We start from the raw sequence: 24,131 nt of genomic DNA, 5'->3' as shown, positions 1-24,131 counted from the left end.
CAATTTATTATGTTAGGGCTTCGAAGCCTGTCTGCGGTCCCTCCTTCCACTAGGCCTCCACTGACCTGTCTACTGCCGCCCGTGTTTCCCTGGAACCAATTGTAAATTGCCTACAGCCAGGCCAATTTATTATATTAGGGCTTCGAAGCCTGTCTGCCGTCCCTCCTTCCACTAGGCCTCCACTGACCTGTCTACTGCTGCCCGGGTTCCCCTGGAACCAATTTTAAATTGCCTACAGCCAGCCCAATTTATTATGTTAGGGCTTCGAAGCCTGTCTGCGGTCCCTCCTTCCACTAGGCCTCCACTGACCTGTCTACTGCTGCCCGGGTTCCCCTGGAACCAATTTTAAATTGCCTACAGCCAGCCCAATTTATTATGTTAGGGCTTCGAAGCCTGTCTGCGGTCCCTCCTTCCACTAGGCCTCCACTGACCTGTCTACTGCCGCCCGTGTTCCCCTGGAACCAATTGTAAATTGCCTACAGCCAGGCCAATTTATTATGTTAGGGCTTCGAAGCCTGTCTGCGGTCCCTCCTTCCACTAGGCCTCCACTGACCTGTCTACTGCTGCCCGTGTACCCCTTGAACCAACATCAGAAAATATAAAAATAAGTATTTTGCTTATAAAAAAGAAAATACTGGAGAGATATCAAATGCAGACATTTCAACATTAAAAACAAACACATACAACAAAAATCTGGTACAGTACTAAAAATGGCCACCAGCTACAATAACTTTCTCCTGCAAGTAGTTAACTGAAAGTTTTTTTCAATTTAAAACACAGATATGGCATCCACCGAGTGTTGTCCTGTCGCGTCTTCTTTATATTATTGCCAAGAAGATGCAAAACAATGAAAATAATAAAATCATTATTTACCAAAAAAATAGAGTAAGTCAAAACCACATTGCAAATAAACATTCATTACAAATAAAGAAGCAGGGCGCGTCCGAGGGTGAGTATATACCTAATAAGAATATAATCACCCTCGGACACGCCCTGCTTCTTTCCGACAGCCTTCCTTCCTAAGAATCAGCCCTTCCGTGGTGTAGAGAGAGGGTGTGTTACACTCCAAGGTGTTCCCCAGGTTGCCTTTCCTGAGCTTCGATCTTCATGCTCTCGTTTAGTAGTTGTCGGAAAGTAGGCTGCATTAGGCCTACAAAATGGGTATGGGGTGGAGAGAGATGGTGTGTTACACTCCAAGGTGTTCCCCAGGTTGCCTTGCCATTGCTTCGGTCTTCCGACTCTCGTTTAGTAGTTGTAGAAAACTACACTGCATTAGGCCTACAAAATGGGTATGGGGTGGAGAGAGATGGTGTGTTACACTCCAAGGTGTTCCCCAGGTTGCCTTGCCATTGCTTCGGTCTTCCGACTCTCGTTTAGTAGTTGTAGAAAACTACACTGCATTAGGCCTACAAAATGGGTATGGGGTGGAGAGAGATGGTGTGTTACACTCCAAGGTGTTCCCCAGGTTTCCTTGCCATTGCCTCGGTCTTCCGACTCTCGTTTAGTAGTAGTATAAAACTACACTGCATTAGGCCTACAAAATGGGTATCGGGTGGAGAGAGATGGTGTGTTACACTCCAAGGTGTTCCCCAGGTTTCCTTGCCATTGCTTCGGTCTTCCGACTCTCGTTTAGTAGTTGTAGAAAACTACACTGCATTAGGCCTACAAAATGGGTATCGGGTGGAGAGAGATGGTGTGTTACACTCCAAGGTGTTCCCCAGGTTTCCTTGCCATTGCTTCGGTCTTCAGACTCTCGTTTAGTAGTTGTAGAAAACTACACTGCATTAGGCCTACAAAATGGGTATCGGGTGGAGAGAGATGGTGTGTTACACTCCAAGGTGTTCCCCAGGTTTCCTTGCCATTGCTTCGGTCTTCCGACTCTCGTTTAGTAGTTGTAGAAAACTACACTGCATTAGGCCTACAAAATGGGTATCGGGTGGAGAGAGATGGTGTGTTACACTCCAAGGTGTTCCCCAGGTTTCTTTGCCATTGCTTCGGTCTTCCGACTCTCGTTTAGTAGTTGTAGAAAACTACACTGCATTAGGCCTACAAAATGGGTATCGGGTGGAGAGAGATGGTGTGTTACACTCCAAGGTGTTCCCCAGGTTTCCTTGCCATTGCTTCGGTCTTCCGACTCTCTTTTAGTAGTTGTAGAAAACTACACTGCATTAGGCCTACAAAATGGGTATCGGGTGGAGAGAGATGGTGTGTTACACTCCAAGGTGTTCCCCAGGTTTCCTTGCCATTGCTTCGGTCTTCCGACTCTCGTTTAGTAGTTGTAGAAAACTACACTGCATTAGGCCTACAAAATGGGTATGGGGTGGAGAGAGATGGTGTGTTCCACTCCAAGGTGTTCTCCAGGTTGCCTTTCCTGAGCTTCTTTCTTCAGGCTCTCGTTAAATTGTGGTTAAATGGAACAACTGCATTTGGCGTACTAGTTGGTTTGGGGCCTACTAACAGTGTCTGCCGCTCCTTGCTGTTCTCCTGGTTTCCTGTCCTGAAATTCCGTTTTCAGGCGCTCGTTAAGTAGTTGTTAATGTTAGACTGCATTTGGCCTACTAGTTGGGTTGGGGCCTACTATCGGTGTCTGCCACTCCTTGCTGTTCTCCTCCACTGAACAAAGCTGTGCCGCCTGTTTACTACGGTTGCCAATTTTGAACTGCATTTCGACTACTTACTGATTTGGGCCTACTCTCTGTGTCAGCCTCTCATTCCAGTTGTCCTCCACTGCAATGCCCCCTGGTTATTCCTGTGTTACCAATTTTGAACTGCATTTAGCCAACTTTATTCTTTGGGCCTATATCTGTGTTTCCTCCTCATCCTGCCCATTGCCCAGCCAGTGATAGATGAGTCTGCTGGTACATTGACCCATAACGCAACATTCCCCGTGCACGCTACACAACAACATTGTGACCCTGCTGAAAGTCAGGTTGCTCTTCCCGCATACCATACCACCTTACACGGGGACAAAGAGGAAGGTGCAGATGAAAGTGCAGGTTCCTTCATCAGGTGGGGGGAGGAATACTAGTTGGTGACGTCACTGGCACAGGGCCTCTCATAGTACGCAAAAGTGTTGCTGCTGGTGGGAGGCGCCCCCGCCGTGCAAACACACCGCTGTACTTTGAGGGGCCCTGTGCCAGTGCCAATGCCAACGAGTGGGCCCCCCCTGCTTGCTCAGGTTCACAGCACTTGCAAAGTTGAAATACTTACCTCTCCCTGCTCCACTGCCGTGACGTGGTCCAGATTTCCTGGGCCCACTAATTACTTGAACCAGCCCTACCCACCACAACTTTAGCCAAATGACCCCCAATTTCAAATGCCTTCCAATTATTATAAGGTAAATTACGCTTGACAAGCTTCATTAAGAAGAATGGATGGTTTTGACATTAAAATGGGCACTCTAGGTGTTTTCCTGGCCCCCACTCACTGCCGACTATGCTGCCCCATTGACTTGCATTGGGTTTCGTGTTTCGGTCGATCCCGACATTACGTCATAATCGGCCGATTTCACTCGACCCGACTTTTGAGATAGTCGGGTTTCGCGAAACCCGGCTCGACTCTAAAAAGGTCAAGGTCGCTCAACTCTACTCATAATGGCAATCCCAGGTGTTAACCTCGTCATGACCCAGCCTATTTTGACCTTAAAGACCTTGCCGTTTTTTGCAATTCTGACCAGTGTCCCTTTATGAGGTAATAACTCAGGAACGCTTCAACGGATCCTAGCGGTTCTGAGATTGATTTTTCGTGACATATTGGGCTTCATGTTAGTGGTAAATTTAGGTCAATAAATTCTGCGTTTATTTGTGATAAAAACGGAAATTTGGCGAAAATTTTGAAAATTTCGCAATTTTCACATTTTGAATTTTTATTCTGTTAAACCAGAGAGTTATGTGACACAAAATAGTTAATAAATAACATTTCCCATATGTATACTTTACATCAGCACAATTTTGGAAACAAAATTTTTTTTTGCTAGGAAGTTATAAGGGTTAAAATTTGACCAGCGATTTCTCATTTTTACAACGAAATTTACAAAACCATTTTTTTTAGGGACCACCTCACATTTGAAGTCAGTTTGAGGGGTCTATATGGCTGAAAACACCCAAAAGTGACACCATTCTAAAAAATGCACCCCTCAAGGTACTCAAAACCACATTCAAGAAGTTTATTAACCCTTCAGGTACTTCACAGCAGCAGAAGTAACATGGAAGGAAAAAATTAACATTTAACTTTTTAGTCACAAAAATTATCTTTTAGCAACAATTTTTTTATTTTCCCAATGGTAAAAGGAGAAACTGAACCACGAAAGTTGTTGTCCAATTTGTCCTGAGTACACAGATACCTTATATGTTGGGGTAAACCACTGTTTGGGTGCACGGCAGGGCTTGGAAGGGAAGGAGCGCCATTTGACTTTTTGAATGAAAAATTGGCTGCACTCTTTAGCGGACACCATGTCACGTTTGGAGAGCCCCCGTGTGCCTAAAAATTGGAGCTCCCCCACAAGTAACCCCATTTTGGAAACTAGACGCCCCAAGGAACTTATCTAGATGCATAGTGAGCACTTTGAACCCCCAGGTGCTTCGCAAATTGATCCGTAAAAATGAAAAAGTACTTTTTTTTCACAAAAAAATTCTTTTAGCCTCAATTTTTTCATTTTCACATGGGCAACAGGATAAAATGGATCCTAAAATTTGTTGGGCAATTTCTCCTGAGTACAACGATACCTCACATGTGGGGGTAAACCACTGTTTGGGCACATGGTAAGGCTCGGAAGGGAAGGAGCGCCATTTGACTTTTTGAATGAAAAATTATCTCCATCGTTAGCGGACAACATGTCGCGTTTGGAGAGCCCCTGTGTGCCTAAACATTGGAGCTCCCCCACAAGTGACCCCATTTTGGAAGCTAGACCCCCTAAGGAACTTATCTAGATGCCTAGTGAGCACTTTAAACCCTCAAGTGCTTCACAAATTGATCTGTAAAAATGAAAAAGTACTTTTTTTTCACCCAAAAAAATTTTTTGCCTCAATTTTTTCATTTTCACATGGGCAATAGGATAAAATGGATCATAAAATTTGTTGGGCAATTTCTCCCGAGTACGCCGATACCTCATATGTGGGGGTAAACCACTGTTTGGGCACACGGCAGGGCTCGGAAGGGAAGGCGCGCCATTTGACTTTTTGAATGGAAAATTAGCTCCAATTGTTAGCGGACACCATGTCGCGTTTGGAGAGCCCCTGTGTGCCTAAACATTGGAGCTCCCCCACAAGTGACCCCATTTTGGAAACTAGACCCCCCAAGGAACTTATCTAGATGCATATTGAGCACTTTAAACCCCCAGGTGCTTCACAGAAGTTTATAACGCAGAGCCATGAAAATAAAAAATAATTTTTCTTTCCTCAAAAATGATTTTTTAGCCTGGAATTTCCTATTTTGCCAAGGGTAATAGGAGAAATTGGACCCCAAATGTTCTTGTCCAGTTTGTCCTGAGTACGCTGATACCCCATATGTGGGGGTAAACCACTGTTTGGGCGCACGGCAGGGCTCGGAAGGGAAGGCACGCCATTTGGCTTTTTAAATGGAAAATTAGCTCCAATCATTAGCGGACACCATGTCACGTTTGGAGAGCCCCTGTATGCCTAAACATTGGAGATCCCCCACAAGTGACCCCATTTTGGAAACTAGACCCCCCAAGGAACTTATCTAGATGCATATTGAGCACTTTAAACCCCCAAGTGCTTCACAGAAGTTTATAAAGCAGAGCCATGAAAATAAAAAATAAAAATTATTTTCTCAAAAATGATCTTTTAGCCTGCAATTTTTTATTTTCCCAAGGGTAACAGGAGAAATTTGACCCCAAAAGTTGTTGTCCAGTTTCTCCTGAGTACGCTGATACCCCATATGTGGGGGTAAACCACTGTTTGGGCACATGCCGGTGCTCGGAAGTGAAGTAGTGACGTTTTGAAATGCAGACTTTGATGGAATGCTCTGTGGGCGTCACGTTGCGTTTGCAGAGCCCCTGATGTGGCTAAACAGTAGAAACCCCCCACAAGTGACCCCATTTTGGAACTAGACCCCGAAAGGAACTTATCTAGATGTGTGGTGAGGACTTTGAACCCCCAAGTGCTTCACAGAAGTTTACAACGCAGAGCCATGAAAATAAAAAAAAAATTATTTTCTCAAAAATGATCTTTTAGCCTGCAATTTTTTATTTCCCAAGGGTAACAGGAGAAATTTCACCCAATAGTTGTTGTCCAGTTTCTCCTGAGTACGCTGATACCCCATATGTGGGGGTAAACCACTGTTTGGGCAAATGCCGGGGCTCGGAAGTGAAGTAGTGACTTTTGAAATGCAGACTTTGATGGAATGGTCTGCGGGCGTCACGTTGCGTTTGCAGAGCCCCTGGTGTGCCTAAACAGTAGAAACCCCCCACAAGTGACCCCATTTTAGAAACTAGACCCCCCAAGGAACTTATCTAGATGTGTGGTGAGCACTTTGAACCCCCAAGTGCTTCACAGAAGTTTATAATACAGAGCCGTGAAAATAATAAATACGTTTTCTTTCCTCAAAAATAATTATTTAGCCCAGAATTTTTTATTTTCCCAAGGGTTACAGGAGAAATTGGACCCCAAAAGTTGTTGTGCAGTTTCTCCTGAGTACGCTGATACCCCATGTGTGGGGGTAAACCACTGTTTGGGCACACGTCGGGGCTCAGAAGGGAAGTAGTGACTTTTGAAATGCAGACTTTGATGGAATGGTCTGCGGGCGTCACGTTGCGTTTGCAGAGCCCCTGGTGTGCCTAAACAGTAGAAACCCCCCACAAGTGACCCCATTTTAGAAACTAGACCCCCCAAGGAACTTATCTAGATATGTGGTGAGCACTTTGAACCCCCAAGTGCTTCACAGACGTTTACAACGCATAGCCGTGAAAATAAAAAAATCATTTTTCTTTCCTCAAAAATGATGTTTTAGCAAGCATTTTTTTATTTTCACAAGGGTAACAGGAGAAATTGGACCCCAGTAATTGTTGCGCAGTTTGTCCTGAGTATGCTGGTACCCCATATGTGGGGGTAAACCACTGTTTGGGCACACGTCGGGGCTCGGAATTGAGGGAGCACCATTTGACTTTTTGAATACAAGATTGGCTGGAATCAATGGTGGCGCCATGTTGCGTTTGGAGACCCCTGATGTGCCTAAACAGTGGTAACCACTCAATTCTACCTCCAACACTAACCCCAACACACCCCTAACCCTAATCCCAACTGTAGCCATAACCCTAATCACAACCCTAACCACAACCCTAATTCCAACCCTAACCCTAAGGCTATGTGCCCACGTTGCGGATTCATGTGAGATTTTTCAGCATCATTTTTGAAAAATACGCGGGTAAAAGGCACTTCGTTTTACCTGCGGATTTACCATGGATGTCCAGTGTTTTTTGTGCGGATTTCACTTGCGGATTCCTATTGAGGAACAGGTGTAAAACGCTGCGGAATCCGCACAAAGAATTGACATGCTGCGGAAAATACAACGCAGCATTTCCGCGCGATATTTTCTGCACCATGGGCACAGCGGATTTGGTTTTCCATAGGTTTACTTGGTACTGTAAACCTGATGGAAAACTGCTACGAATCCGCAGCGGCCAATCCGCTGCGGATCCACAGCCAAATCCGCACCGTGTGCACATAGCCTAATTCTAAAGGTATGTGCACACACTGTGGAAAACGCTGCGGATCCGCAGCAGTTTCCCATGAGTTTACAGTTCAATGTAAACCTATGGGAAACAAAAATCTCTGTACACATGCTGCAGAAAAACTGCACGGAAACGCAGCGGTTTACATTCCGCAGCATGTCACTTCTTTCTGCGGATTCCACAGCGGTTTTACAACTGCTCCAGTAGAAAATCGCAGTTGTAAAACCGCAGTGAAATGCGCAGAAAAAACACGGTAAATCCGCCATAAATCCGCAGCGGTTTAGCACTGCGGATTTATGAAATCCGCAGTGGAAAAATCCGCAGAGGACCAGAATACGTGTGCACATACTGAAACCCTAACCCTAGCCCTAACCCTAACCCTACCCCTAACCCTACCCCTAACCCTACCCCTACCCCTAACCCTACCCCTAACCCTACCCCTAACCCTAACCCTACCCCTAACCCTACCCCTAACCCTAACCCTACCCCTAACCATAGCCCTAACCCTACCCCTAACCCTACCCCTAACTCTAACCCTAGCCCTAACCCTATTGTAACATTAGTGGAAAAAAAAAATTCTTTATTTTTTTATTGTTCCTACCTATGGGGGTGACATATGGGGGAGGGTCATTTATTATTTTTTTTATTTTGATCACTGAGATAGATTATATCTCAGTGATCAAAATGCACTTTGAACGAATCTGCCGGCCGGCAGATTCGGCGGGCGCACTGCGCATGCGCCCGCCATTTTGGAAGATGGCGGCGCCCAGGGAGAAGACGGACGGACCCCGGCAGCATCGGTAAGTATGATGGGGTGCGGGGGGAGCACGGGGGGGGATCGGAGCATGGGGGGTGGATCTGAACGCGGGAGGGGTGGATCGGAGCACCGGGGGGGTGGAACGGAGCACGGGGGGGGTGGAACGGAGCACGGGGGGTGGAACGGAGCACGGGGGGGTGGATAGGAGTGCAGGGGGGGTGATTGGAGCACGGGGGGGTGATTGGAGCATGGGGGTGAGCGGACAAGAGCACGGGGGGGAGCGGAGCACAGGACGGAGGGGAGCGGGGCAGTGTACCGGGCAGATCGGAGGGCTGGGGGGACGATCGGTGGGGTGGGGTGGGGGCACATTAGTATTTCCAGCCATGGCCGATGATATTGCAGCATCGGCCATGGCTGGATTGTAATATTTCACCCGTTATAATAGGTGAAATATTACAAATCGCTCTGATTGGCAGTTTCACTTTCAACAGCCAATCAGAGCGATCATAGCCATGGGGGGGGGTGAAGCCACCCCCCCTGGGCTAAACTACCACTCCCCCTGTCCCTGCAGATCGGGTGAAATGGGAGTTAACCCTTTCACCCGATCTGCAGGGACGCGATCTTTCCATGACGCCACATAGGCGTCATGGGTCGGATTGGCACCGACTTTCATGACGCCTACGTGGCGTCATGGGTCGGGAAGGGGTTAAAGGCAGTCTTCCATTTGTCCCCCTGGCATTTTTGGATCAGGTTATATGCCTTTCGCAGATCAGTTTAGTGAAGACTCTGGAACCTCTGAGATGATCAAACAACTCTGAGATGAGATGCAGGGGATACTTATTTATGATTGTTATCTGGTTGAGGCCACTAAAGTCAATAGTGACAGAGTGAGCTGTCCTTCTTAAGAAAGAATAATCCTACTCTAGCTGGGGAGGATGACTTAAGGATAAATCCTCTGGCTAGGTCTTCCTTGACATATTCGGACATGGCTTGAGTCTCTGCCTGGAACAGAGAGAAGATACGGAAGAAGGTCTATAGGGTAGTAGTATGCTCTGTGTGGTGGTAGCGTCTCCACTAGAGATGAGCGAATATTTCAATGTTTGGTTCGGATTACGATCGCCGAATTTGCAATATTCGACGATAATTTGTCGAATTTTTGCTGAACATAACCAAACGCCATTACAGTCAATTGGAGGCAAAAACAAACACATGCACAACACCTTATAATGGTCCCTAATGCTGCCAAAACACATCAAATTGGGGCAGACACCAGGAAAGTGGCTTCTATTCACCCACAGTACAAATTGCAGCATGGCACTGTAGCAATCAGCCAGGCATGAGGTAACGGGGTCTGGGACAGCATTTACATCTTTCAATTGAACGTCACATTAAGACTAGGTGGGTGAGAGCTTGGTGTAGGTCTCCTTTGCTGGGAGTCCTGATATCACATGCAACACCTCAACCTGTTTTCATGCTGAGCCACACTCAGGTGGCACAAATATCAGTTATGTAGACTACTATTGTCAGAAAAGTGGAGAGGAGGCCTGATGTTCTCTGAGGCATACTGCTACAGGCAACATGCATGAAAGAGACCCAACCAGGAGTCTACACATTTTCAAAAATTAGTGCCAGACATAGTGTTGAGCATTCCGATACTGCAAATATCGGGTATCGGCCGATACTTGCGGTATAGGAATTCCGATACCGAGTTTCGATACTTTTGCAATATCGGATACCAGAAGTTCCCATAATGCAAAGAGCCAGTTTCATTTAATTCAGCCAATCAGGAACCATTAGAAGTGTGGGCACATCCTGTTCTGCATGTTAGGCATGTAACTACTGGCATGGCTGTGATTGGCTGCTGAAATGATGTCATGATGCACTATAATAGTCGCCGCCGCCATTTTGGGTTCACTCTGCTGTGAATTCAGTTAGGGACAGGACGCTGTGTTCTGACTGAGGGCCAGTTTTGAGATAGCGATTTGCTTCATTGTGCTTTACCCAGGCTAATTTAGCAACCGCTGTGTGAGAACCTTGTTTTTGCCTTGCAGCGCTGTTCACGGCTGCCTGCAAGATGTCTGTGTGAGTGCAGCTCACTCTGTAGTCTGGTCTGCAGCCACAGCTGGTTGCAGTCAGCTCAGGGTGCGTCACTGTATCATAATGTTCCATTGTCCGTTTTTCAATTAGTGCAGCGTGCTGCACATTTTTTCAGATTTATCCTATTAGTGGGTTTCCATCCGTATCCTGCTAGATTGTGGAAAAACACTATATAGGATTACATAGAGGAGCTTTTTTTAGCCTTGCAGCACCATTCACAGCTGTCTACACGGTCCCTGTGTGAGTGCAACTCACTCTGCAGTCTTTTCTGCTGCCACAGCTGGTTGTAGTCACTGCCTCACATTGTTCCATTGTCCTTTTTTCAATTAGTGCTGCCTGCTGCACATTTTTTCAAATTTATCCTATCTGTGGCTTTACATCCGTATCCTGATGGATTGTGGAAAAACACCATATAGGATTACATTGAGGAGCTTTTTTTGGCCTTGCAGCGCTTTTCACAGCTGTCTGCACGGTCTCTGTGTGAGTGCAGCTCACTCTGTTGTCTGTTCTGCTGCCACAGCTGGTTGTAGTCAGCTCAGGGTGCATCACTGCCTCATACTGTTCCATTGTCCTTTTTTCAATTTGTGCTGCCTCCTGCACATTTTTTCAAATTTATCCTATTAGTGGGTTTCCATCCGTATCCTGCTAGAGTGTGGAAAAACATTATATAGGAGTAGGGTTGAGCGAAATGGATAGGACAAATTCAAATATTGCCGACTTTCGGCAAAGTCAGGTTTCGTGAAACTCGACCTGATCCTAGTGTGGGATCGGCCACGAGGTCGGTGATCTTCGCGCCAAAGTCGCGTTTCGTATGACGCTTTCAGCGGCATTTTTCAGCCAATGAAGGAGGACGCAGAGTGTGGGCAGCATGATGACATAGGTCTCGGTCACCACTATCTTAGAGAAGGGCATGACAGTGATTGGCTTGCTTTCTGCGGCATCACAGGGGCTATAAAGGGGCGTGCACGCCGACCGCCATCTTACTTCTGCCGATCATAGCATAGGGAGAGGTTGCTGCAGCTGCCTCAGAAGAAGGGATATAGTTAGGGAGGGAAGATTAAGCCCCGAAACTGCTTGTGCTGTAGCGATTTCCACTGTCCAACACCACCATTTGTTTGCAGGGACAGTGGAGTTTATATTTTTGTGCATCAGCTCTGTAGCTTATTAAGCTGCCTTATAAGGCTCCCTGATAGCTGCATTGCTGTTTGTACGCCGCTGTGCAAACCAACTGCTTTTTTAAAAGCAAAAATCCTGTTGCTCCTTTCTGCACAGTTATCTTGTTTATTTATCCACACTTTTGTGTGCAGCAGTCCTTTTTATTGCTGCCATACCTATCCTGAGATCATTGTAGGGAGATTGAAATTGTACTACAGTCCTTGTATTTTTTCATATATCTTCCAGCCACATTCTGCTACTTACATTGTGTAGTGTTATACACTGGGCCTGAGTTTTGGTGCAGTTTTCTTCCCCCCAAAAAAGGGAGATTTAAATTGTCACAAAGTGGATCTACGTCAGTTCTGTTAGTTTGTCGTATATCTTTCAGCCACGTTCTGCCACTTACATTGTGTAGTGTCATACACTGGGCCTGAGTTTTGGTGCAGTCTCCCCCCCCAAAAAAAGGGAGATTAAAATTGTCACAAAGTGGATCTACGTCAGTTCTGTTAGTTTGTCGTATATCTTCCAGCCACGTTCTGCCACTTACATTGTGTAGTGTTATACACTGGGTCTCAGTTTTGGTGCAGTCTCCCCCCAAAAAAGGGAGACTTAAATTGTCACAAAGTGGATCTACGTCAGTATTGATAGTTTGTCGAATATCAGCCAGCCATGTTCTGCCACTTACATCGTGTAGTGTAATTAATACACTGGGCCTGAGTTTTGGTGCAGTCTCCCCCCCAAAAAAGGGAGATTTAAATTGGCACTAAGTGGATCTACATCAGTTCTGTTAGTTTGTCGTATATCAGCCAGCCACATTCTGAAACTTACATTGTGTAGTGTTATACACTGGGCCTGAGTTTTGGTGCAGTATTCCCCCCAAAAAAGGGAGATTTAAATTGTCACAAAGTGGATCTACGTCAGTTCTGTTAGTTTGTCGTATATCTTCCAGCCACGTTCTGCCACTTACATTGTGTAGTGTTATACACTGGGCCTGAGTTTTGGTGCAGTATTCCCCCCAAAAAAGGGAGACTTAAATTGTTACAAAGTGGATCTACGTCAGTTCTGTTAGTTTGTCGTATATCTTCCAGCCACGTTCTGCCACTTACATTGTGTAGTGTTATGCACTGGGCCTGAGTTTTGGTGCAGTCTTCCCCCAAAAAAAGGAGATTTAAATTGTCACAAAGTGGATCTATGTCAGTTCTGTTAGTTTATCGTACATCAGCCAGCCACGTTCTGCCACTTACATTGTGTAGTGTTATACACTGGGCCTCAGTTTTGGTTCAGTCTCCCAAAAAAAAGGGAGATTTAAATTCGCAAAAAGTTTATATACACCTTCTACCTTGTTTTACAGTACCATATATAGCAGTTGTTATTTTGGTTAGATTTTCAAAAAAATGAGGGAGTCTGGTGGAAGAGGCCGTGGGCGGTCGTTGCCAGCTGGTACTGATGGTGGGGGTGGTCGTGGAGCATCTGGTGGTAGTGGGAAAAGCAAAATAGCACCTAAGGCTCGAGGTGTTGAGCCAGTGTCATCGTCTGGCTACACAAGGCCTCAAAGGCTCCCTTATCTGTGAGTAGGAAAACGGCTTTTAAAGCCAGAGCAGCAGGAAAAAGTTTTGGCTTTCCTTGTTGACTCTGCCTCAAGCTCTTTCGCCTCCTCTTCAGAAAGTTCCAAATATAAAAGCAGTGAGTCGTCAGTGGATGCTCCTGGTCAGGAACATGTCGCTTCCTTGTGTCCTTCACCCAAAGCAAAAGTGAAGGATGCGGCAGGCGACACTACAGTTTACTCCATGGAGCTCTTTACACATGCCGTGCCTGGGTTAGAAAGGGAAATTTTTAACTGCCCATTACAAGAAGTCGGACATGGAGTGCACTGATGCACAGCCACAGCTAGATTATTATGCTGTTCCATTGACTCAGATCACTACATTGCCCTCGCAGTGTACTGAGCCAGAATCTGACCCTGATGAGACTATGGTGCCCCGTCCCAAATGCTATAGCACCTTACACGGTGACACAGAGGAAGGTGCACATGACATTGAAAAGGAGGTGATAGATGACCCAGTTGTTGACCCAGATTGGCAGACATTGGGGGAAGAGGGTGCCGCTGCCAGTAGCTCAGAAGTGGAGGAGGATGATCAGCAGCAGCCATCTACATCGCAACAGTTTTCATCTGGCAGGCCCATATCTGGTCAAAAACGTTTCTCAAAAACAAAAACAGTTTTATGACAGCGTGGCCATCCGGTGAAAGTAGCACAGCGTACAATGACTGAAAAGGCATTCCATAGTAGGAAGAGTGCAGTGTGGGAATTTTTTTAACCAAGATCCGAATGATCAGTGCAAATTTATCTGTAAGAAATGCTCAAAGACCTTTAGCAGAGGGAAGAAACTCAAAAATTTAAATACAACATGCATGCTTAGACATTTAACCAGCATGCACTTGCAAGCCTGGACTAACTACGAAACGTTCCGCACCGTTGGTGCACCTGCTCAGAATGAAGGTAGTCAGCAACGCTACATTGCTTCCCTCACTGTAAGCCCACTGGTTAGGAGACCACCAGCAGCAAATGTGGAGGTATTGTCGCAAGGCCAAAGCATATTTAAGTGTAAAATAAAGAATTAAAATAAAAAATATTGATATACTCACTCTGACGCGCCCTGGTACTAACCGGCAGCCTTCCTTCCTTAGAATCAGCGCGTGAATGAAGTTAGATTACGTCGCGGCTTGTGATTGGTCACGCGACCGCCCATGTGACCGCTCACGCGACCAATCACAAGCCGCGACGTCACCGAAGGTCCTTCAAGCGCTGATTCTTAGGAAGGAAGGCTGCCGGAAAGAAGCAGGGCGCGTCCGAGGGTGAGTATATACCTAATAGGAATATACTCACCCTCGGACACGCCCTGCTTCTTTCCTATTAGGTATATACTCACCCTCGGACGCGCCCTGCTTCTTTCCGGCAGCCTTCCTTCCTAAGAATCAGCGCTTTAAGGACCTTCGGTGACGTCGCGGCTTGTGATTGGTCGCGTGAGCGGTCACATGGGCGGTCGCGCGACCAATCACAAGCCGCGACGTCATCTAAGGTCATTCACGCGCTGATTCTAAGGAAGGAAAGCTGCCGGTTAATACCAGGGCGCGTCAGAGGGTGAGTATATCAATATTTTTTATTTTAATTCTTTATTTAAACACTTGAATATGGATTCCGATACCGATTTCCGATATTGCAAACATATCGGAACTCGGTATCGGAATTCTGATACCAGATTCAGAAGATCGCCGACCTCATGGCTGACCCCACACAGGGGTCGGGTTTCATGAAACCCGACTTCGCCAAAAGTCGGCGACTTCTGAAAATGGCCGACCCGTTTCGCTCAACCCTACCGATGACGATTACTGGTTGGCCTGCCTCCTGGATCCACGATATAAAGGAAAACTACAAAATATCATGCCACATGAGAACCTTGAGCAAATATTGGCTACCAAACAAGCAACTCTTGTAGACCGTTTGGTTCAGGCATTCCCAGCACACAGCAGCGGTGACGGTTCTCACACGAGCTGTAGGGGGCAACATGGCAGAGGTGTTAGAGGTGCACAAATCTGAAGTGGCCTTGGACAGAGGGGTTTTATGACCAGCAGACATGACAGGTACTGCTGCATCGATTCAAAGTGACAGGAGACAGCATTTGTCCAGTATGGTTACAAACTGTTTTTCCTCCCTTATCGATGTTCTCCCTCACAGGTCATTCCCCTTTGAGTACTGGGCATCTAAAATAGACACCTGGCCTAAATTGGCAGAATATGCATTACAGGAGCTCGCTTGCCCTGCTGCTAGTGTGCTATCAGAAAGAGTCTTCAGTTCTGCTGGTTCAATACTGACCGAAAAAAGGACACGGCTGGCTACCCGAAATGTTGATGATCTAACCTTCATTAAAATGAACCAATCATGGATTTCAAATTATTTTGCCCCACCTTCCCCTGCTGACATGTAGCTTGCCTGAAAAATGTCTTGCTTTTGGCCTCCTCTTACTGACTGCTCCAATTCCTCCATTGCAGCTGCTGAATGTCCACCATAGGCCATTTTTATACCTCCCTAAATGGGCTGACTCCCCCCACAGGGCCATGGTCATCACTTGGCACAAGCACCCATGCGAGTGCCGTTTGCCTGGACAGGTGGGTGTGCCCACTCTTGGCGACGACATTGGCACAGGGTCCCTCATAGTACAATGAAGTGTCTCTGACGGTGGTGGTGCACAACCAACGTCAGACACACCGTCATAATATGAGGGGCCCTGTGCCAGTACCGCTGCCAATGAGAGAGTGTTCCCCCCCAGCTCGAACAGTGCTCTACCACTTGCAATACTTATCTCTCCCTGCTCCACCACTGTGTAGTCTGTGCTGTTAAATCCCTCAATGGCACTGCCAATACAAATTTGTTGAAATGATAGATGATAGTAAAAATATACAGGGGCCCTGGCCTCCATTTAGACCAGTTAATACTTTGCGCCAACTACCACTGTCTGCTACTCAGCAGAGGAGCCCACCCCTGTACCTAGCTATGCCACCTGTTTATTTATGAACAATTTTTTGGCAGACATTTAGCCCACTTTATTATTTGGGCCTACTATCTGTGTCAGCCACTCATTACAGTTGTTCTCCGCTGAACAAAGCAATGCCACCAGTTTATTCCTGTTACCAATTTTGAACTGCATTTAGCCTGCTTACTTATTTGGGCCTAGTAACTGTGTCTGCCACTCATTACAGTTGTCCTCCGCTGAACAAAGCATTGCCACCTGTTTAGTCCTGTTACCAATTTTGAACTGCATTTAGCCTACTTACTTTTTTGGGCCTACTAACTGTGTCAGCCTCTCATTACAGTTGTCCTCCGCTGAACAAAGCAATGCCGCCAGTTTAGTCCTGTTAACAATTTTGAACTGCATTTATCCTACTTACTTTTTTGGGCCTACTAACTGTGTCAGCCTCTCATTAAATTTGTCCTCCGCTGAACAAAGCAATGCCGCCTGTGTACTCCTGTTACCAATTTTGAACTGCATTTACCCTACTTTTTTATTTTGGGCCTACTAAGTCTGTCTGCGCCACTCATTACATTTGTCCTCCTCCACAGAACAAAGCAATGCCGCCTGTGTACTCCTGTTACCAATTTTGAACTGCATTTAGCCTACTTTATTATTTGGGCCTATATCTGTGTTTCCTCCTCATCCTGCCCATTGCCCAGCCACTGCTAGATGAGTCTGCTGGTACATTGAACCAGACCACTACATTCCCCTTGCACTCTACACAGCCAGAATCTGACCCTGCTGAAAGTCAGGTTCCACTTCCCGCATACTATACCACCTTACATAGGGACAAAGAGGAAGGTGCAGATGAAAGTGCAGGTTCCTTCATCAGGTGGAGGGGGGGCATACTCGTTGGCACTGGCACAGGGCCCCTCATAGTACGCAAAAGTGTCTCTGGCAGTGGGAGGAGCCACCCGCCGACAAACACACCACCATACTATGAGGGGTCCCGGGTCAGTGCCAACTAGTGGCCCCCCCGCTTGCTCAGGATCGCAGCACTTGCAAAGTTGAAATACTTACCTCTCTCTGCACCACTGCCGTGACGTATTCCGCGTTTCCTGGGCCCATGAAAATCTTGAGCCAGCCCTACCCCCCCACAACTTTAGCCAAGTGACCCCCTTTTTTCAATGCCTAACTATTATTATAAAGTAAATTAAGATTGACAAGCTTAAGAAATAAGAATTGATGTTTTTGGCATTAAAATGGGCACTGTAGGTGCTTTCCTGTCCTCCACTCACTGCCGACTTTGATTCCCCATTGACTTGCATTGGGTTTCGTGTTTCCGACTTTTCGCAATATTTGACCGATTTCACCCAACTCGACTTTTGACAAAGTCGGGTTTCGCGAAACCCGACTCGATCCTAAAAAAGTAAATGTCGCTCAACTCCATATAGGAGTACATAGAGGAGCTTTTTTTGGCCTTGCAGCGCCGTTCACGGCTGTCTGCACGGTCTGTGTGTGAGTGCAGCTCACTCTGTAGTCTGTTCTGCCGCCACAGCTGGTTGAAGTCAGCTCAGGGTGTGTCACTGCCTCATACTGTTCCATTGTCCTTCTTTCAATTAGTGCTGCCTGCTGCACATTTTTTCAAATTTATCCTATTAGTGGGTTTCCATCCGTATCCTGCTAGATTGTGGAAAAACACTATATAGGAGTACATAGAGGAGCTTTTTTTGGTCTTGCAGCGCCATTCATGGCTGTCTGCACGGTCTCTGTGTAAGTGCAGCTCAATCTGTAGTCTGTTCTGCGAAAAAATCAAAAAGTTAATAAAGTTCACCAAACACTCCACTTTACAGTTGTGTAGGCCACATTAGCTCATATTAAAGTCCAGTCCACACTTTATAAAATTAGTGTTTCTTATACCTGTTTGCTGCTGTTCAGGGATAAGCACACTAAGGCATTAGTACTTTTCTGCCTATCTTTATCAGTCTACCAAGATGAAGAAGGCAGGGAGTAAGGCACGTCATCTTGGGCATGGAGGTGGAGCAGGGAGAGGTCGTGGGGATTCTGTGCCTGCTGCGGGCACCGGTGACTCATCATCCCCCAGTTTTAGGAAGGAACAGTACTTCAGGCGCAGCTTTGTAGGAGCTTGTCGTACCCCGCTGCTGCGGGACGAACAAATTGAAGCCGTTGTCGGATGGATGGCAGCTAATGCATCGACTTCAATTAGTGCCACATCCTCTCAGGCACAGAGCACTGAAGAGCACCCATCTGTCTTTTCACCACCTGCCAAAATGCCCAGGCAGTCAGAAAGCCCAGGACAGTAGCCATCTCTACCTCTGTTCTCTGAATCTCTTGGCTTGGAAAGAGGGGGCCAGCCAAGCAGCATTCGAGAAATGGAAGAAGAGGCAGTATGCAGTGATGCCCAACAGCTTTGTCTCTCTGAATCTGAAGAGGCGGGTGGGCCAGTGCCTCCGGTCAGCACACCTCAGTACGCATCTGATGATGAGACTCAGGTGCCACTTTCTGGTGTGTACTGTGCTGCAGAGATTACCCAGTAGAAGCAGTTGTTGGAAGAGGGTAGTGTAGATGATGAGGTCCTTGACCCATCATGGCATGAGATACAGGAAGTTGGTGGGAGCAGCTCTGAGGAAGAGATTCCCCGAATGGCCTAAAGAGGGAGAAGGAGGGGGAAGACTGCGTTGCCTGTAGCCTCCACTTCAGCACCCAATAGGAGCATGCCTCTTCCAAAAGCCAAAACAGGCGCTCCCAAGACATGCAGTGCCTGGTCCTTTTTTGACACAGTTGCAGATGACATTTGCTTTGTCAAATGCAAGCTGTGTCATCAGAAAGTCAAAAGAGGGAAAAGTGTCAGCAACCTCAATACCACAAATATATGGAAACATGTGCGGACCAAGCACGTGGTGGAGTTACAAAAACACAATGAAGACCTAGGCCAACCTACAGCGGCACATACCACCTATTCAGCTCATGTTGTAGCCTCTTCCTCCAGCTCACACATAGCTGGTTCTGCTTCCTCACAAGATCACCATGGAAGAACCTCTGGCACTGTTGTCCAGAGACCCAGTGTAATTCCACCCACAGCACCACATTCCCAGTCATCCTCATACTCCCAGCCCAGTCTACAGCCTTCGGTAGCACAGACATGGGAGAAAAGGCGGCCATTCTCGTCAAACCACCCCTGAGCACAGGCTCTAAATGGCTCACATTGCAAAACTATTGTCCCTTGAAATGCTGTCATTCAGGCTGGTGGAGACTGACACCTTCCGTAACTTGATGGCATTGGCAGTCCCACAATACAACGTGCCCAGCCGCTTTTATTTTAGCAGGCAAGCCGTCCCTGCCCTGCAAAAGCATGTGGAGGAAAACATTAAACATGCGCTACTAAACGCCATCTGTAGCAAGGTCCACCTCACCACCGATGCGTGGACCAGTCACCATGGACAGGGACAATACCTTTCCCTCACTGCCCACTGGGTAAATGTTGTGGAGCCGGGTACAGATCGTGAGAGTGGCGCTGTACGTGTTCTGCCAACTCCAAGGATTGCAGAAATCATGTCTGTACACATTGACTCCTCCTCATACTCCAGTTCCTCTGAATCAGCGCTGCAGGAGCCGTCACAGTCCACCTCCACATGGACCCGTGAATGCTTACCTGTTACGACCGATATGAGCACAGCCATGGCCAAACGTCAACAGGCCATATTGAAGTTAATTTCTTTGGGGAATCAGAGCCACACAGCTCAGGAGCCCTGGAATGCCATCAAGCAGGAGAGCGATGTGTGGTTTGTGCCAGCGAATCTCCAGCCAGGCACGGTAGTTTGTGACAATGGCCGAAATCTGGTGGCAGCTCTGGGCCTAGGCAACTTCACTCACATCCCATGTCTGGCACATGTGCTCAACTTGGTCATGCAGAGTTTTTTGAGGGACTATCTGGATCTTGATGCAGTGCTGCAAAGGTCCGCCAGCATGGCAAGATCACGCATTGCAGCTCTGCAGCGCCGATTTCACCTTCCGGAACATCGCATCATATGTGACCTACCCACCAGGTGGAATTCAACGTTACATATGTTGGAGCGGTTGTGTGAGCAGCAGCCAGCAGTATTGGAGTACCAGCTGCATGAGGCGCAAAGAAGTCGCACTGTGCGCCGTTCAGACTTCACAACCACTGAGTGGGCCACTATGAAGGACATCTGCCAGGTTTTGCGTGCCTTTGATGATTCCATGCGGATGCCGAGTGCAGATGATGCAGATGATGCACTAATCAGCATGACTATCCCCCTTATCTGCCTGATTGAAAAAACACTGCAAGTGCTAAGGGATGAGGTTGTGGAATAGGTGGAGGATGAGGAGTCACAAATGCCATCTGGTTCTGGACAGTCTGCGCGACGTGGTTCCTCACAAAGGCCTAAGCAGCGGACACTATGTGAGGAGGATGAGGAGGAGTCAATGGAGGAGGAAGACATCTGTCCAGAGGAGGGAGTTACACAATTCTCCAGTAGTCAGTATGTAGAGCGAGGGTGGGGTGATGCAGAGCAGGCAGAGATCACGCCTCAAGCAGGGGACAGCGTTTCTTGGCCAGTTGGCAGTCTGCAGCACATGGTTGATTTCATGCTGCAGTGCCTGAGAAACAACCACGGCATGGCCCACATTCTCAACACAGCTGATTATTGAGTGTACACCCTCCTAGATCCTCGCTACCGGAACAACTTTCAAAGTCTCATAACACTGTTGAACCGGGAGCATAAAATGCTGGCGTACCAAGACACAGTGGTGCAGTCCATCATCTTCTCCAGTCCAATCGAGACGAGTGCTGCTAGTGCTTTACAAAGCAGCTCAGTGCGTCGAGGCAGTGGAGGAAGCTCTGCACAAAGAGGGAGCAGAAGCAGTGCCTCAGCACAAGGCAAGACCAGTATGGCCCAACTGTGGCAAAGTTTTGTGTGCCCGCCACAAATGTCTACACCATCACAGACAGCTCCAGTAAGCAGGAGGCAACATTTCCATCAGATGGTTACAGACTACATATCTTGCCCTCTCAGTGTACTCCCAGACGGCTCTTCCCCCTTCAAGTTTTGGGTCTCTAAGCTGGATACATGGCCAGAGCTTAGCCAGTATGCATTGGAGGTGCTGGCTTACCCTGCTGCTAGTGTATTATCGGAACGTGTCTTTAGTGCCGCAGGTGGTGTACTAACAGACCGTCACATGCGACTATCCTCCGATAACTTTGACCGGCTTACTTTTCTGAAAATGAACAAGGCCTGGATCTCGCAGGAATTTGCCACTCCTCTTCCAGATTAAATAATTGGTTGGTAACAATATCCAGGTCTCCTGTTGTGTTCATGTTTCTACCACCTGAACTGTAATCCCTGGGCTCCAACACCGCCAGTTGCTGCTTAGAAGTGCCGTCTGCAAAGTCAACACATGACCCAGTGTTATTGGGTTTCAGTAACGTCAGCTGATCCTCAGCTGTGTTTTTTCCACAATTTCCCCTGCTCCATCCACACTCACACTGCAACAGATATTAAACTGCCTCGAGTGTAGGCCTCAGCCTACACCGCCAGTTGCTGCTCAGAAGTGCCATCTGCAAGTCAACACTTGCTGCCGTGTTATTGTGTTTCAGTAACGTCAGCTGATCCCCAGTTGTGTATCCGGCAATTTGTCCTGCTACCTCCAAGCTAACACAACAACAGATATTAAACTGCCTCATGTGCAGGCCTCGGCCTACACTCTGCTTCTCCTGGATTCCCTGGGCTCCAACACCGCCAGTTGCTGCTCGGAAGTGTCATTTGCACAGAGAAAATCACTTGCTCCTGTGTTAGTGGGGTTCAGTAACGTCAGCTGCTCCCCTGCTGTGTATCCGGCAATTGCTTCTGCTATCTCCACACTCACACTACTTCAGATATTAAACTTGCTCCAATTAGGCCTCGTTCTACACCCTGATTGACCCTGGGCTCCAACACCGCCAGTTGCTGCACAGTCAACACTCGCTGCCGTGTTATTGGGTTTCAGTAACGTTAGCTGATCCCCAGCTGTGTATCCGGCAATTGCTCCTGCTACCTCCACACTCACACTACTACAGAAATTAAAGGGAACCTGTCCCCCCCAGGCGTTTGTAACTGAAAGAGCTACCTTGTGCAGCACTAGTGCTGCACAAGGAAAAGGTGGCTCTTTTAGTTATGCTCCTTGCACACGCTGAACTAAACACTTATAAAATGTGTCTCCTGATACCGTGAAACCGTCCCGGAGGTGGGACTTTCCTTCGTAATGAGACGCAGCACAGCCGTCATTCATACTCCCTTGGAACCGGTTGCCACCTCCTCAGCGTTGTTTTAATCTGTCCCGGAGCCTGCATTGTTATGTTAATCCTTGGGCATGCGCAGTTAGAGCTGCCCGTCTTCTGACATCATTTGGTGTCAGGCTGCCTGCGCCTGTGCGGCCGCGCTGCCCGAGATCCCGCCTCGCAGTGTCTTCTGATTTATTCACACTGCTGGGCTGGGATTCATGGGCATGCACATTGCATATCTTTGTCTCAGGCTCTCACTCATCTCCCTCCGCCTTCTTCAGACTAGGCGCCGTAAGCTGATCCTTAATCGCCGTGGCATGTGCTTAGGGATCAGCTGATGCCACACAGTCTGCAGAAGGCAGAAGGAGATGAGTGAGAGGCGAAGATATGCACAGCGCATGCCCATGAATCCCAGCCCCGCAGTATGAATAAATCAGAAGACACTGCAGGGAAGGATCTCAGGCAGCGCGGCCGCACAGACGCAGCCAGCTTGACAAAAAATTATGTCAGAAGACAGGCAGCGCTAACTACGCATGCCCAAGGTTTAACATAACAGCGCAGGCTCTGGGACAGATTAAAACAACGCCGAAGAGGCAGCGCCCGGCGCCAAGGGGGTACGAATGATGGCTGTGCTGCGTCTCATTAAGAAGGAAAGTCATGCCTCCGGGATGGTTTCACGGTATGAGGGGCCACATTTTATAAGTGTTAACTTCAGCGTGTGCAAGGAGCATAAGTAAAAGGGCCACCTTTTCCTTCTGCAGCATTAGTGCTGCACAAGGTGGCTCTATTAGTTACAAATGCCTGGGGGGGTTAAAGGTTCCCTTTCAACTTGCTCCAATTAGGCCTCAGCCTACACTCTGTTTCTCATGTAATCCCTGGGCTCCAACACCGCCAGTTGCTGCTCAGAAGTGTCTTTGGCACGGGTACTCCCTCCTGCTCAGCCTGGTTCCAGCATGCCAACTGTTTCCGGGTAGTGTCAAGGTCACTTTGCCTCCAATACATTGTCTTGTCGGGTTGCGGTCCGGTTAGCCAACTCTATGGTGCCTGCAGTTTAAGTGCTTCCTATGTGGGCTATGGGAACTTGCTATCAAGGCTGGTTCCGTAGTGCCAATAGGACAAGCTCCCCCTGTAGGACTGTGGGTTTTTGGTAACTACGACCTGCTCGTGGCCTAGCAATTTTTTTTTCCTGTGGACCTTCTGCTGCCTATCTGAGTTCCAGCACCATTAGTTGGTTCTTAGGAAGACAATCTTGAATAGGTCCCCCTGGTTCCAGTACCGTCAGCTGGTTCCAGGCAGAGCTTTTGGCTTAGGTGCCTCCTTCTGGGTATTTGAGTTCCACCAACGTCTGGTGGTCCTTGGTAGTGCTTTCTGGCACGGGTACCTCCTGCTTAGTAACCGGGTTCCAGTATCGTCAGCTGGTCCTCGGTATCTCCATTGTCTCTTTTACCTTCGGCTACCCATCCGGGTTCCAGTACCGTCAGCTGGTTCTCGGCAGTGTCTTTGGCACTTGTACCTTCTTCTCCCCATCCTGGTTCCAGTACCGTCAGCTGGCTCCAGGCAGAGCCTTTCTCTTAGGTGCCTCCTTCTGGGTATCCGAGTTCCAACCAACGTCTGGTGGTCCT

This window comes from Ranitomeya imitator, chromosome 1 (genome assembly GCF_032444005.1).
Source record: "Ranitomeya imitator isolate aRanImi1 chromosome 1, aRanImi1.pri, whole genome shotgun sequence".
Taxonomy (NCBI): domain Eukaryota; kingdom Metazoa; phylum Chordata; class Amphibia; order Anura; family Dendrobatidae; genus Ranitomeya; species Ranitomeya imitator.
This window is presented reverse-complemented; position numbering follows the sequence as displayed.